This window comes from Anabrus simplex, chromosome 6 (genome assembly GCF_040414725.1).
Source record: "Anabrus simplex isolate iqAnaSimp1 chromosome 6, ASM4041472v1, whole genome shotgun sequence".
Lineage (NCBI taxonomy): Eukaryota > Metazoa > Arthropoda > Insecta > Orthoptera > Tettigoniidae > Anabrus > Anabrus simplex.
Genome location: NC_090270.1, coordinates 234315536 through 234327584, shown reverse-complemented (window position 1 = coordinate 234327584; position 12049 = coordinate 234315536). Strand labels below are relative to the sequence as shown.

Here is a 12049-nt window from a genome sequence, read left to right as displayed (position 1 = left end):
TGTCCTTTTACCTCTTCTGTTCATAGCAGTTATGGATACCATTCTGAAAGACTTAAAGGGGTAATGGAGAACTACAAGCTTTAGATGATGTAGCCATATGGGATGACACGGAGGAGGCAGTACAAAGTAAACTTCATTTGTAGAAAACTAAATTCGAAGATCATGGAACGAAAGTGATTCCAACAAAAACAGTGGCAGTGAGAATTCTGAATGCAACTTACAACTGCATGACATACAGGTTGAAATAGTATACCAATTCAGATATCTAAGAAGCATAATGGCCAGTAATGTCAGGGCGGAGCCAGAAGTACTGAACAGAATAATCAAAGGCTCCAATTTCTGCATTCTTGTGCAAAACTTACTATGTGACAGGAAGATTCCTCACATAACAAAAATCACCCTATACAAGTCATATCTCATTCCCATTCTTACATATTCCTAAAAATAATGCACACGAACATCAGTGAACATAAGCAAGCATCAAGCTTGTGAGATGAAGTTTCTCAGAACTGCCCAAAAGACATGACTTGATCATACAAAGAGCGAAGAGATCCGAATAATTGTACCTAGGATTAATTGAATTCATGGGGATCATCCAGACTTGAACTCTTTGGGCATGTTAAAAGAATGAATAACACAAGTATACCATGTGCTTATATGGAAAGTAGACTAACATGCAGACGACCAACGGGAAGACCAAGAAAAAGATGGATAGACCAACTGATGGAAGACGTGGAGAGCAGAGGATGTCTTGAACAACAAAACGTTTCTGGACAGACAGTATTGGAGTGTGCTTGTTTACAACAACCCTACCCCGCATGCTGGAAGGGTTCAATGACGACGACGATGATGATGATGATGCTGAAATTAAGTAAGAATGTGATACACCTCAAGATATGGCAGAGTGCATCACTGATTTCAGAGGGTAACGTAGTTCATATTTTCTCGCATCTGGTTAATTTTTGGAAAGGCTATTCCCATGTAAATTTATAGTGAGGTTATAATTTCTCTACTGGCGCTTGAAATATGTTTTTTACAATACACGTACAGCTAGGTTAGGTTAAGTGACTCTGTTTGAATAAGAACGTTGAAACACTCGTTCATCATTGATCTGCATTTAGGATTGTTGCCCAGGTGGCGGATTCCCTATCAATTGTTTACCTAGTCTTTTCTTAAATATTTTCAGAGAACTTAGAAATTTATCAATCATTTCCGTTAATAAATTATTCCAACCCCTTACTCCTTGTCCTATAAATTAATATTTGCCCCAATTTGTCCTCTTGAATTCCAACATTTGCAACGGAAGCCTTTGGGTTGGTACTAATATATATATATATTTTTTTTCAGAATGAAACTGAGCGTACACGTTCACGTAGCACAGAATTTGAAAAATAACTAACTAGTAAGCCGTAGTGTGGATGTAATTCATGAAAACACGCGTTTTGAACAAACTGTTTGCCATTTCGTACCAGTATTGATGCCCATGTGTAGCTATCAACACTGCATGTTATGTTACGAGTCTGATAAATTTCAACTAGCCTTTCATCCAACGACGCATTTGTGGAACTACGAACATCTTAGCAGCAGTATGTTCTGATGGCTGTTATCTTGTGTTCTGTAGAAGCTTGGACTTAGAGAACTTCTATATAAAGATTTAATTGAACGTTTATTTTTGTGTTTACATGATCCATCATGAACATTTCCATTACATTATAGAGCATCTACATTTTATGTTTACATTATATTCATGCTTAATTTTCATTGTGAATTGGGCCTAATTCTGCGAGTGAATTTGGAAAATGTAACCTGAAATAATGAAATAGATTATACATACGGCATAGCGTATAGAAGAGGAAGTGCGTGCTCTCTCGTAGTTAATGGGTGGTGACGGCAGACTGTGCTAGTGTAGCTATGGATGAACCACACTGCTCGCATTAATACAATAAGAAAATGTACATGAAATAAATACTCTAAGACTTCCACTTGCCAGAATGACCTTTGAATTACTGTATTCCCTTTCATGTGCCATGTGTGTACAGTCGAGGAATATTTGAATAGAGGAAGCTGGTAAACACACTATTTTAATGGCTTAATGTTATCCTCTGAAAAGTTTTGAACATCAGTAATTCTAAAATGACGTAGGAAGTATTGAGATATAGCCTAGTTGAAACTATTATGCATTTCACATTGTCTTAGATATATACAACAAGTTTTAACTCGCTCTCGAAAGCATTAGTTGTCCGAAACCTTGGAGAACTTCAGGGACGATTTTGCTGATTTGGACGATAGCAGCTCTTTCCTTATTTCCTTCGTATGGAAGAAGAATTGGCACAGGTAATGTAACACTAATTTTCCCACAAGGTCATATCTGTGATCAGTGCTGCATCCAAAGTCTGTGAGTTGGACAACTGTAGAATCTATGCTGTCGAAACATGCAAAAAATGTATCACCCCATAAATTTTTTGATCGCAGTTCTGAGACTTCTTCTACTTGCAATAGCAACCTAAACACACATGGTGAAGGATATTTCAAGTATCGTAAGCCTTTCTTCGTGCCATAATCTTTATTAAGGGTAAATATTGCCAGTGGAAGATCAGGTGGCTGTTCACTATGAAGGGTGCGAGCACAATCTAAGCATTCAACATATTTGTCACTTTTTCTTACTATGTAGCCTACCAAGTGAAATACTAAATTCTATTTTGTGAGGTTTCCCTCATAAGGAAGTGTTATTTCACTTTCCCAGTCCGTGAGTACTATTTTTTCTTTAATTTTGACCGGTGCGGAATCTTTAATTTCTTTATTCTTATGATCACTTTCTTTAGCCATTGCACGGATATGACAACATATGAATTGGGGGGGGGGTATCTATCATTGACTCGCAATTTGCGGTCAAATTTAAGGCGAGTTTGGTAGGTATATACACAGACTGCAGCATATGTAAATGTAAAAAGTCCATAGTGGAAGGGTGATCGTCACAACCAAGGGAACGCAAAATACCAAAATGGCGCTCCAAAGGATCTTGATTAAATTTTGCCATTAAGACGTACCTAAATCCTCTGCTCCACGAGTAGTCCGTCATTTCCAGAGTACTTTTCAAGGTTACTCTTAATGATTCGAAAGTTCTTGAAGATGCAAATGTATTTTTCTGAGATGTGATGTTTTCTAAAAATTCAAGCAATATAAATGTGATGTTAAGGGCACCTGCAAGATTATTGATTTCCTGTGTAAAAATTTCTGTCTGCTCACTATCACTGAATTCATTAGGCTTGATTTCTCTAAACAGCTCAATTGCGTTGGCTACACTATTACTGAATAACTGAAAAGCTAACCTGGCGTTCGTCTGAAATGAGATTGGGTCTATGTGAGAGGATGTTATCTTACGACAACCTCGAAGACCAGCAAACTCAGGAGAAGTTTCAGTTTGGTATAACTGTCTATAAAAGTTGTAATTCACCTCTTTGCTTTTATACAGCAAAAGAACGTTATTGTGGAAATAATTATGTATGCACTTCCAAATATGCGCGGAATCAGAAAATGCTCACACTTGCCTTTGATGATCTGCCGGGTTTTCAATGAAACATTTTATTTTATCATTCTTCCCTGAAATTCCCAAGTTCATCCATGCCCTTTTATTACATTGACTTCCATCACACATAAAATCAATTACAGAACTTTCACCCTAATTTGTTCCCATTGAATTATTACCTGAATTATTATTTTTGACGATAGCTCTCTGGGAGTTGCATTCTTGCTAGCATACACTGCTGCAGGCTGGATCCAGCTGTGCAGCAAAGAGACAAGCATAAATACAGGTGCGTGATTGTCAAGGATATTCTTTTTGTCCTAGAGAGTTTCATCTCCTAAATCAAACGATTCCAACTTAGGTGCTCCCACGGCCCCGGCCAGCCCCTTCAGCAGCTCCGGCGATGTGCTGTAGCACCGGCAACGTGGTGGGGGTAGGAGGGTGAAGTGGCAGAGGTAGAACCACAGGTCATCAAGTCAGCGCGCATCTCATGAAAACAATACTATTTGTGACAATTCTGTGAACAGATAAACAATTTATTCTGTACATATATTGCGTTTGCCTTAATTCACATTTAGCGTAAGTCTATTGTTGACATATTTTTGCGGCAACTAATTTACCAATATTGGGTAAAATTGATTTGGCAGTAGAAATTCTGAATACAGCCTCTAAGACAACATCGGACAGAGAAGTCCTAGTTCTACATTTATTTAAATTCAGAATTGAAAACATATGTTCACATGCATAAGTTGTACCGAACATTGACGCATATTTTAAGGCAAGTGCATGAAGTGTGGGAGATCCTTGTGGATGAACACCTTTTTAAAGGGAAATTACATCACCGTTGTAGTGGTAGTACCTGTCCTGTAGGATTGCGTAGTGGTAGTACCTGTCCTGTAGGATTGCGTTGCTCTGTAGTTTTATCAGCTCTGTTTGAAAATATGATGGTTTTTTAGGATGCACTGAAAATGGGGTCGTACATATTTCAAGTTGAGGTGCCATGTCATTCATTTCTTTGTATTGGGCATTGAATTCATCGTGCAAAGTTTCTAACGACGTCTGATAGTCTCCAAGATTTTCGTAAGATTGTCAAAATTTCCGGCTTCAAGCTGACTTCAATAACAAACTCTGCATTTTGAAAGCCTTGATTCTATCGCACATGGTGCTAATCAATGTGTTTCGCCCTTGCAGTGAAATATTTAAAGCATTCAAATAAGACGTTATGTCCGCCAAGAAAACGAGGTCAGCTACTCATTGTTTATTCCGCAAAGTTGGTTGTGGAGAACCTTTCATCTCCATGAAGAGAGCAATTTCTTCAATTATTGCCAAGAAAGTTGCTAACATTTTCGTGCAACTTAACCAGCGCACATTACAATAAAAGAGAATGTCGCTACATTCTGCCTCGAGATCTTTTAAAAATTCTTTGAGCTGCCGATGGTTCAAAACTTGCTTTCTGCAGAAATTTACACATTTTGACACAGTATCCATAAAAGATTTAAAGTTGTGAAAGTTTTTTGCACATGATTGCTCTTGATGTAAATTACAATGTACTGCATGAGGAAGGAAGGGAACCGTGCTGGTGAGTAACACTGTCAGTGTAGTTCTATTAAATCTAATGCCTTCTCTCAATTTCACTTCATCAAAAATCACTATTCCTATTGGCTTGTTTTCATCTTGCTCTTTTAAATAAGTCTTTAATTTCATTCACGGCATTTCCATTAACACCATAATTACATTTGAACCCTTTGCATAGTTGTCTCAAATGAGCTTCAGTAGGGAGAGGAAGTAACTCGTGCTTCAAACAATGTCTGTAACCCTTAGGGTATTTGATTTTGAGAAGCAAACTATCTAATATAAATTCATTAGAGGAGTGCATACCTTCAGGGCTAGTGTTGAATTTTTGGAGCATTGTGTCCGCAATTATTTTTTGTTTCTTGCTAAGGAACTTAAGATTGTCTTCAGCTTCACTTGACACATTGACTTTATTTGCAATCTGCTTTAATTTAGCTGTGCATGCAAATAATTACTTTTAGGCTCTAATTAAATTCCTACAAAGGTTTTTAACATGTCTCCTCAAATTTAGAATTGTTCTAGAAGCATTAACGTCACTATCAGCTGCTTTACAGGGCAAACTGAGACCAGGTTCTTTTATTTTTACATTATCGTCACTGGTAAGTATTTTAGATGTAGAGGGAAAATTTAGTTCATTACTTTCTAAGCTACTACTGTTGATATTGTCATTGCCAACATGTTCTTTGAGTCACTCGTTTCAATTGGGGTTTTCGAATTTTCAGGGACTTACTTAAATAGGGCGGTAAGTTTGGAAAAATGTGAGGGACAGCTCCTGGCTTTAAGCTCCACCTTACTCTCAGAATTTCAACTTCTTCCCCATTAATAATAAGAGATTCTACCTTAATATAAGACCTGAAAAATGATGCTCACAAATCCTAGACTTACGCCTAAGCTGAATGTCTTTTCTTGGGATTACTCTAACCCACTCAGGGAAATGCTCCTCATTTTCAAGTGGTGAGAAGAAATGTTTACCTTCACCTGATCTGTAACCAGATCGACACCCCGGTACAAAGCACGACGGCATTTTCACACTCACTATATTCCAAAATATAGATATTCTCAAAAAATCACTTCCGCTATAAGTAAAAACGCACGCACTCAGTATAAACAATGCCATCTGTTCATCCAAAGCGATCGTTGCACAGCAATGGCAAATCTCCGCACTGTAGCCACTAGTTTCTTCAGTGCTCCAATGGGAAGAGAGTCATAGTGCTCCCACTTCCTCTTTCTATTCGCTATGCATATGGTAGTAAGCTCATGTAGTACTTGTACTTTGACCCAAAACTGCATGTTCTAGGATTTTCCTTGTTCAGAACGTCTCTCAAGAAAAATGTCTGACTGAAAAGTACTCCCATCTATGTATGAGGTCTAGTAACAACTGTATACAAAGCGCCTGTTTGATGCACCATGTACTGGCTGAATGATAGGAGCTGAGCAACCCGTCTTGTTCCCTTAGCCTTGGTCATCAAATTAAGGATATTTGCATTAGAGAAATGTTCATCAAACTACCACCCATAGGTTAAGTCCCGCCAGGTTGGGGCATTTATGGTACTTCTCCACCTCCCACGATCCTTGTTCTGTAATTCTGTTCCATTCCAGGTTCTTTCATCGTGTACTACTCTTGATCAAGTCTGTTGATTTTGCTCTAGGTGTCACTCTTTCTTCTTTTCCCTCAAACTGAAGCCTCCTCCTCCATTCTCTTTTTCTCATTACATGTTCAGACCATCTATTTTTCTCAGTTCTGTCATTCAATTTTCTACTCAGTTTCCTAGGAATTTCATTTCATTTCAGTCTCATCCTTGGCTTTGACAATATGAAACTGACCGACGTATGAGCGATGCTAGTATTGCCATTCCTTATGCAGCCAGTCCCTGTTATGATGTGAAAATATCACTCACAGGGTCGGTTTGGTGCATGCATTTCAGTGGGCTTGGCAGACTGATTTGTAATAGCAACTTCTGGCTCGGTGAGGAAAGCAACGGGAAACTACCTCACTCCTTATTTCCCTTGTATGCCTCTTCAGTGAAACCTAGGCTATCTATGACAGCTGTTGGTGGAGCTGTAGAGGATCAAACCAGCCTTCGGGCTGAATACCCAACATACATACAACTTGAATTTTACTATCCTCTTCTTATCTCTGCCAGGTGTTTGCTGCGAATGTCAATGTGGGTCTATAGTAGATCTTGTACATCACTTCCTTGGTACCTTGTTCTTCCAAACTAGTTTCTGTACATTCTGGTAGAATGCATTTGCCAGTTGCACTTTTTTTCTAATCTCTATGTACAGCCTTGTGTATTGCATTAGTTCACTTCCCAGGCGCTGTCCACAATTTCAAGTTTCTCACCTCCAGTATTTGATTCCTTTGCCTACTCTGTCACTTCTTATATGCAACAAAAATGTCTAAATATATACCTATATATGGGCTAAAAGTTTTCAAAATATGGAGTGAAATATGGACAATTTTTAAAGTAAACATTTGTGAAAAATAATGTAAAGAATATTTGTTTTTTGCCAAATTTTAATGCTTATAAAGTACATAATGTAAGTCACAAAAAATAAGAATTTAAATGAAAATTAGTCACAGAACATGAGTTTAACCTTTGATATTGGTCACAGCAGCTTTAGTGACAAGGCCAAAGCCAGTAAGAAAGAAAAGAATGTGCATGGAACAGAACTTACTTTTTATTTCACATAAAAATACTGTACAAAAATCCAGCTTTGAATTATTGATGTTAGTAAAATAAATATTGAATTATTTTCTGGCAAGAATAACTTTAAAACCATAAAATATTGATCGCTGGCAGACACCATCTGCTCGGTGTAGAGCTGTTTCGATGCAGGCTGGTTCACACAAACATCCAATGGCTGTAGCATAGAGGTCAGCCCTCCTGGAATTATTTCCAGATCAGTTTTCCTTTACTTGTCAATTCCTTCATGGCATCTGTAGTATGCCCGCGATAACTGTTGAGCACAATCAGGCTCTTCTGCAATAAAGCTCCTGGGTGACGTTGCCAAACACACTTCACCTAGTCATCAATTACCTCACTATCTATCCAGCCGGATTCTTGGGTTCGAACAGAAATACCAGATAGCAAATTTCCTTTAGGAAATATTTTTCTTTTCAGAACTATATACGGAGGAAGTTTGGTTCTGTCAGCTAACATGCATGTCATTACTGTGCTGCATTGCTTTCGTTACCACCTATCCTGATAGTAACACTTTTAGAACCCTCAGTGTGATATGTATTGTCTAGTGGCATTTCAAAATAAACGGGCGACTGATTATCATTCCCAATTTGAGAAAACAAATAGGAATTTTGCTTTTACATATGAATAATGGATCGATGAGAGGCCACCAACTTTACTTCGTAGACAAATAGATGAAATAGATGTACGGCTTGCAGTAAAAAAATGTTCCTTTTTAAATTCCTTTGCAATCGCTGATGATTTTAGTGGACACATTTCAGTCGATACACCATAACCTAACCTAGTTCACGTCTTTCGTTCACGCATTTATAAAGAAATTCTTCAGTTTCAGGAAACTGTGCACTCTTCCCTCGGAAAGCTCTACGATCGCTGTTACTTTTTAATAACATTTCCTTCCTCTTACTCCAATGCCGAGTACATGATTCACGAATATCATATTTTCAGCTGGCAGCATGATTTCTGATAGTTTCAGCTTCCGTTACAACTTTGTTTCTCACTCACCGTAAATGACTGCAAATGCTTTTTTGAGTTCATCACTTGTTACCACAGATGCTTCTTCACCTAGAACAGAAAGTATAAATCAACTGCCACACTATGTAGTTCTAGTAATGCAGAAGTGAGCGACGGAGCGTAATTTCATCCATTGCCAAGTCGCCTGGCATGAAACCGCTATTGCCACATTGATGCATCGACGGAACGATATATTATAAGACCGCAATACAAAAGGCTTAAATATGAGCCACCACCGAATTTAAGGTGCAATATTTCTGTACAAAAAAGTGTGGGTGGTGTTCAGGATTATACGGTATTTACATAGAAATTCCAGCTGTGGTTATCATCACCTTAATCTTTTCCACACTGAATTTCATACCATATTTCACAATTGTCTCATTCAGTATGTCCAGTTGTTCTTGTACTTCCCTAGTGTCCATTCCCCACACCACAATATCAGCAAATATTTTATCCTAATCTCTCTTTCATGAAATGCATCCTTTGACTCCTTCAGTTTCATTACCATAATAAAGAGTGTGGTGAAAGCACACTTCCCTGTCTTAGCCCAGTTACATTCCTATACCATTCTATCCTCCCAACTTTGATCTGGACACAGCAGAAACATTTGCCACACCTTGCATGTAGAATTTCTATCATTTTCATTGCATATAGAATTTCTTACATAAAATTAGCTTCATGGTCCATATCGCACTTAAATAGATTCACATGATGTGCAAACATTAATAAATATGAACCCTAGACTCCTGACTGCGAGGGCACTGCCAAAATTACATAAACAGGGAGAACCGATTAGACCTATCATAAATTTCAAAAATAGCCCTATTTATAAAACTTCTAGATTTATACATAATTTCTTATCAAGTAAATACGTATTTCATTGTAAAACACCTATCAAAAACTCAGTGGATTTTTGCAATCTAACTGAAGATTTTAAACTTGGATCATCTCACACGACATGTTCGTTTGACATAACCAACCTGTATACAAACATTCCAATAGAAGACACTATCAGAATCATTAAAAATAATATAATGAAGAACAAATTAATAAGCATACCAGAAATTGAAGATTTTATTAATGTTTTAAAATTTGTGTTAAATCAAAATTATTCTAGTTTAATAATAAAATTTACCGACAAAAAGGACTCTCGATGGGAGCCCCAGCATCAGGAATATTGGCTAATATATACTTAGACTATTTGGAACACATGAAAATTATTAATCAAATAGAGGGTTTGGATTTTTGGACACGATATGTGGACAATGTTTACGCTATAATAGATAAGACTCACCGACAGGAAAAAAGTTTAAAATATATTGAATAATTTGGATTCCAATATAAAATTCACTTTAGGGGAAGAAGTAGAAAGATCACTGAATTTTCTGCACGTTGTAACGACGAGAGGAGAAAAAGGATTTTCTTTCAAAATACACAGAAAATCCACTTTCACACTGACCACTATCAAGAACAACTCGTTACACCCTGAGGCACAGAAAAGATCAGCATATTATAGTTACGTTAACAGAGCGTTTAGTATTCATTTATCCAAATCTGAAAGGAATAAAGAACTGTTGTTTATCCGACAAGCCCTCTTTAATGGTTTCAACAGTAACATGATTGATAAAATAATTAATAAATTTTCGGAGAAGCAGCAATTTAAATTAGCGATCGAACCTAGTAAAACTGAGAAATACATCAAGTTCACATATAATAATCCAAACATACACGCAAATAACAAATTTATTTAAGAGAAAAAATTTCAAAATTGCATTTTCCACCAATAACAACATGAAACAGTATTTTCAACCATGATACAATGAATCTCTCGGAAAAGGATAAATTTTTTGATTCGGGAATATATAAACTCACATGCTTTGAGTGCAAGAATACATACATAGGACAATCTGGCCGCAGTTTTAAAGTAAGATATTTAGAACATGTGAATGCTGAAAAACATAGAAGATTCTCGGCTATGGGATCACACATGACTACCACAGGTCATAAATTTACCAACTTAGAACAAGACCTGAGCATCATAAAAAAAAATTTAAAAGGGCAGCTTAATGAACGCATATGAAGATCTATACATTCATCTAGATCAACTTGTAAAGAAAAATGATAACTTTAATGAGGCTGTAGAACATAAAAATCCATTATATTATCAAGATGGCGGCTGGAGGAGACACGTGCAAGCTTAGTGCTGCTGCAGTTTGTGTTGTTTGTGTGGTAATAATCAGAGTTGTTGCGCTTTACGGTTCTCTGCACGGATCTATTCGAGTTAAGGAATCGGTGTGTGCAAGTGAAAAAGTGAGTTGTTCTTTTGCATGGCTACTAGCAGAGAGAAACTACTACATTCCGGCGTTCTCTCTGACTGGATGCGCCATTTTCCAGACTTATAGGCGCCTCCCTACTAGCTCGGAGCCGAACAAGCCTAGGCCTGGTCGCTCAGCGATTAGGGGCTTGCTTTGCCTCCTACTACTGGCTGGAGATGTCCACTTAAACCCCGGTCCCACTACTTGTGAAATGAAAACAGACATAAACATATATCGTCAGAATGTGCAAAGCCTAAACAATAAGTTGTCTGATTGTGAACTATCCCTGCCAGACTTGAGAGAAGTTGACGTGATTGGACTTACTGAAACATGGCTCTCTTGGGCTAGTGACAGTGAACTACCACTCAGTGCTAATTACAGCATATTCCGTCGTGATCGCGCTACTCTAGGTAGTGGAGTGTTGCTAGCAGTGAACGGTGCTTTACCGTGTAAACGAAGGACAGATCTCGAACGGAACTGTGAGTTAGTGTGGGTGGAGCTACTCTTTCCTCGACGCCCTGTACTTGTGGGATGTTACTACAGACCACCAAACAGCCCATTCAGTGACCTTGAACAGTGCCTGGACTCAGTCATTGCAGCTCTCCCTCATGGTGAAGTAATTTTAATGGGCGACTTTAACTTGTCTATAAAGTGGTCTTCTCCAACTACCGGACTGTCAACTAACAACTGTGACACATACTTTATGGACAGTTTTATTAATGGCTTCGGACTGAAACAGTTTAATATGTACCTAACCCGTGGACCCAACACCCTGGACTTCATACTCTCCTCATTAGAACTTAAAACAATAACCCCAGGCAGAAACCTTTTCCTGTGCGACCACCAGTCCCTCGATGCTACATTCCTCCTTCCCCACCCCTCCTCAAAGCCTCACAGCAGGACATCCTACCGCCCTACCTACA

The 12049-nt window shown here is 38.0% G+C and overlaps 1 protein-coding gene across 3 annotated transcripts in view; it reads left to right on the top strand.

Annotated features, from left to right (window-relative positions):
• The window catches only part of LOC136875681 (ribosomal L1 domain-containing protein 1), a 161799-nt gene that overhangs the window by 12671 nt on the left and 137079 nt on the right, over nt 1–12049 (top strand). The gene's annotated exons all lie outside the window — the stretch shown is intronic.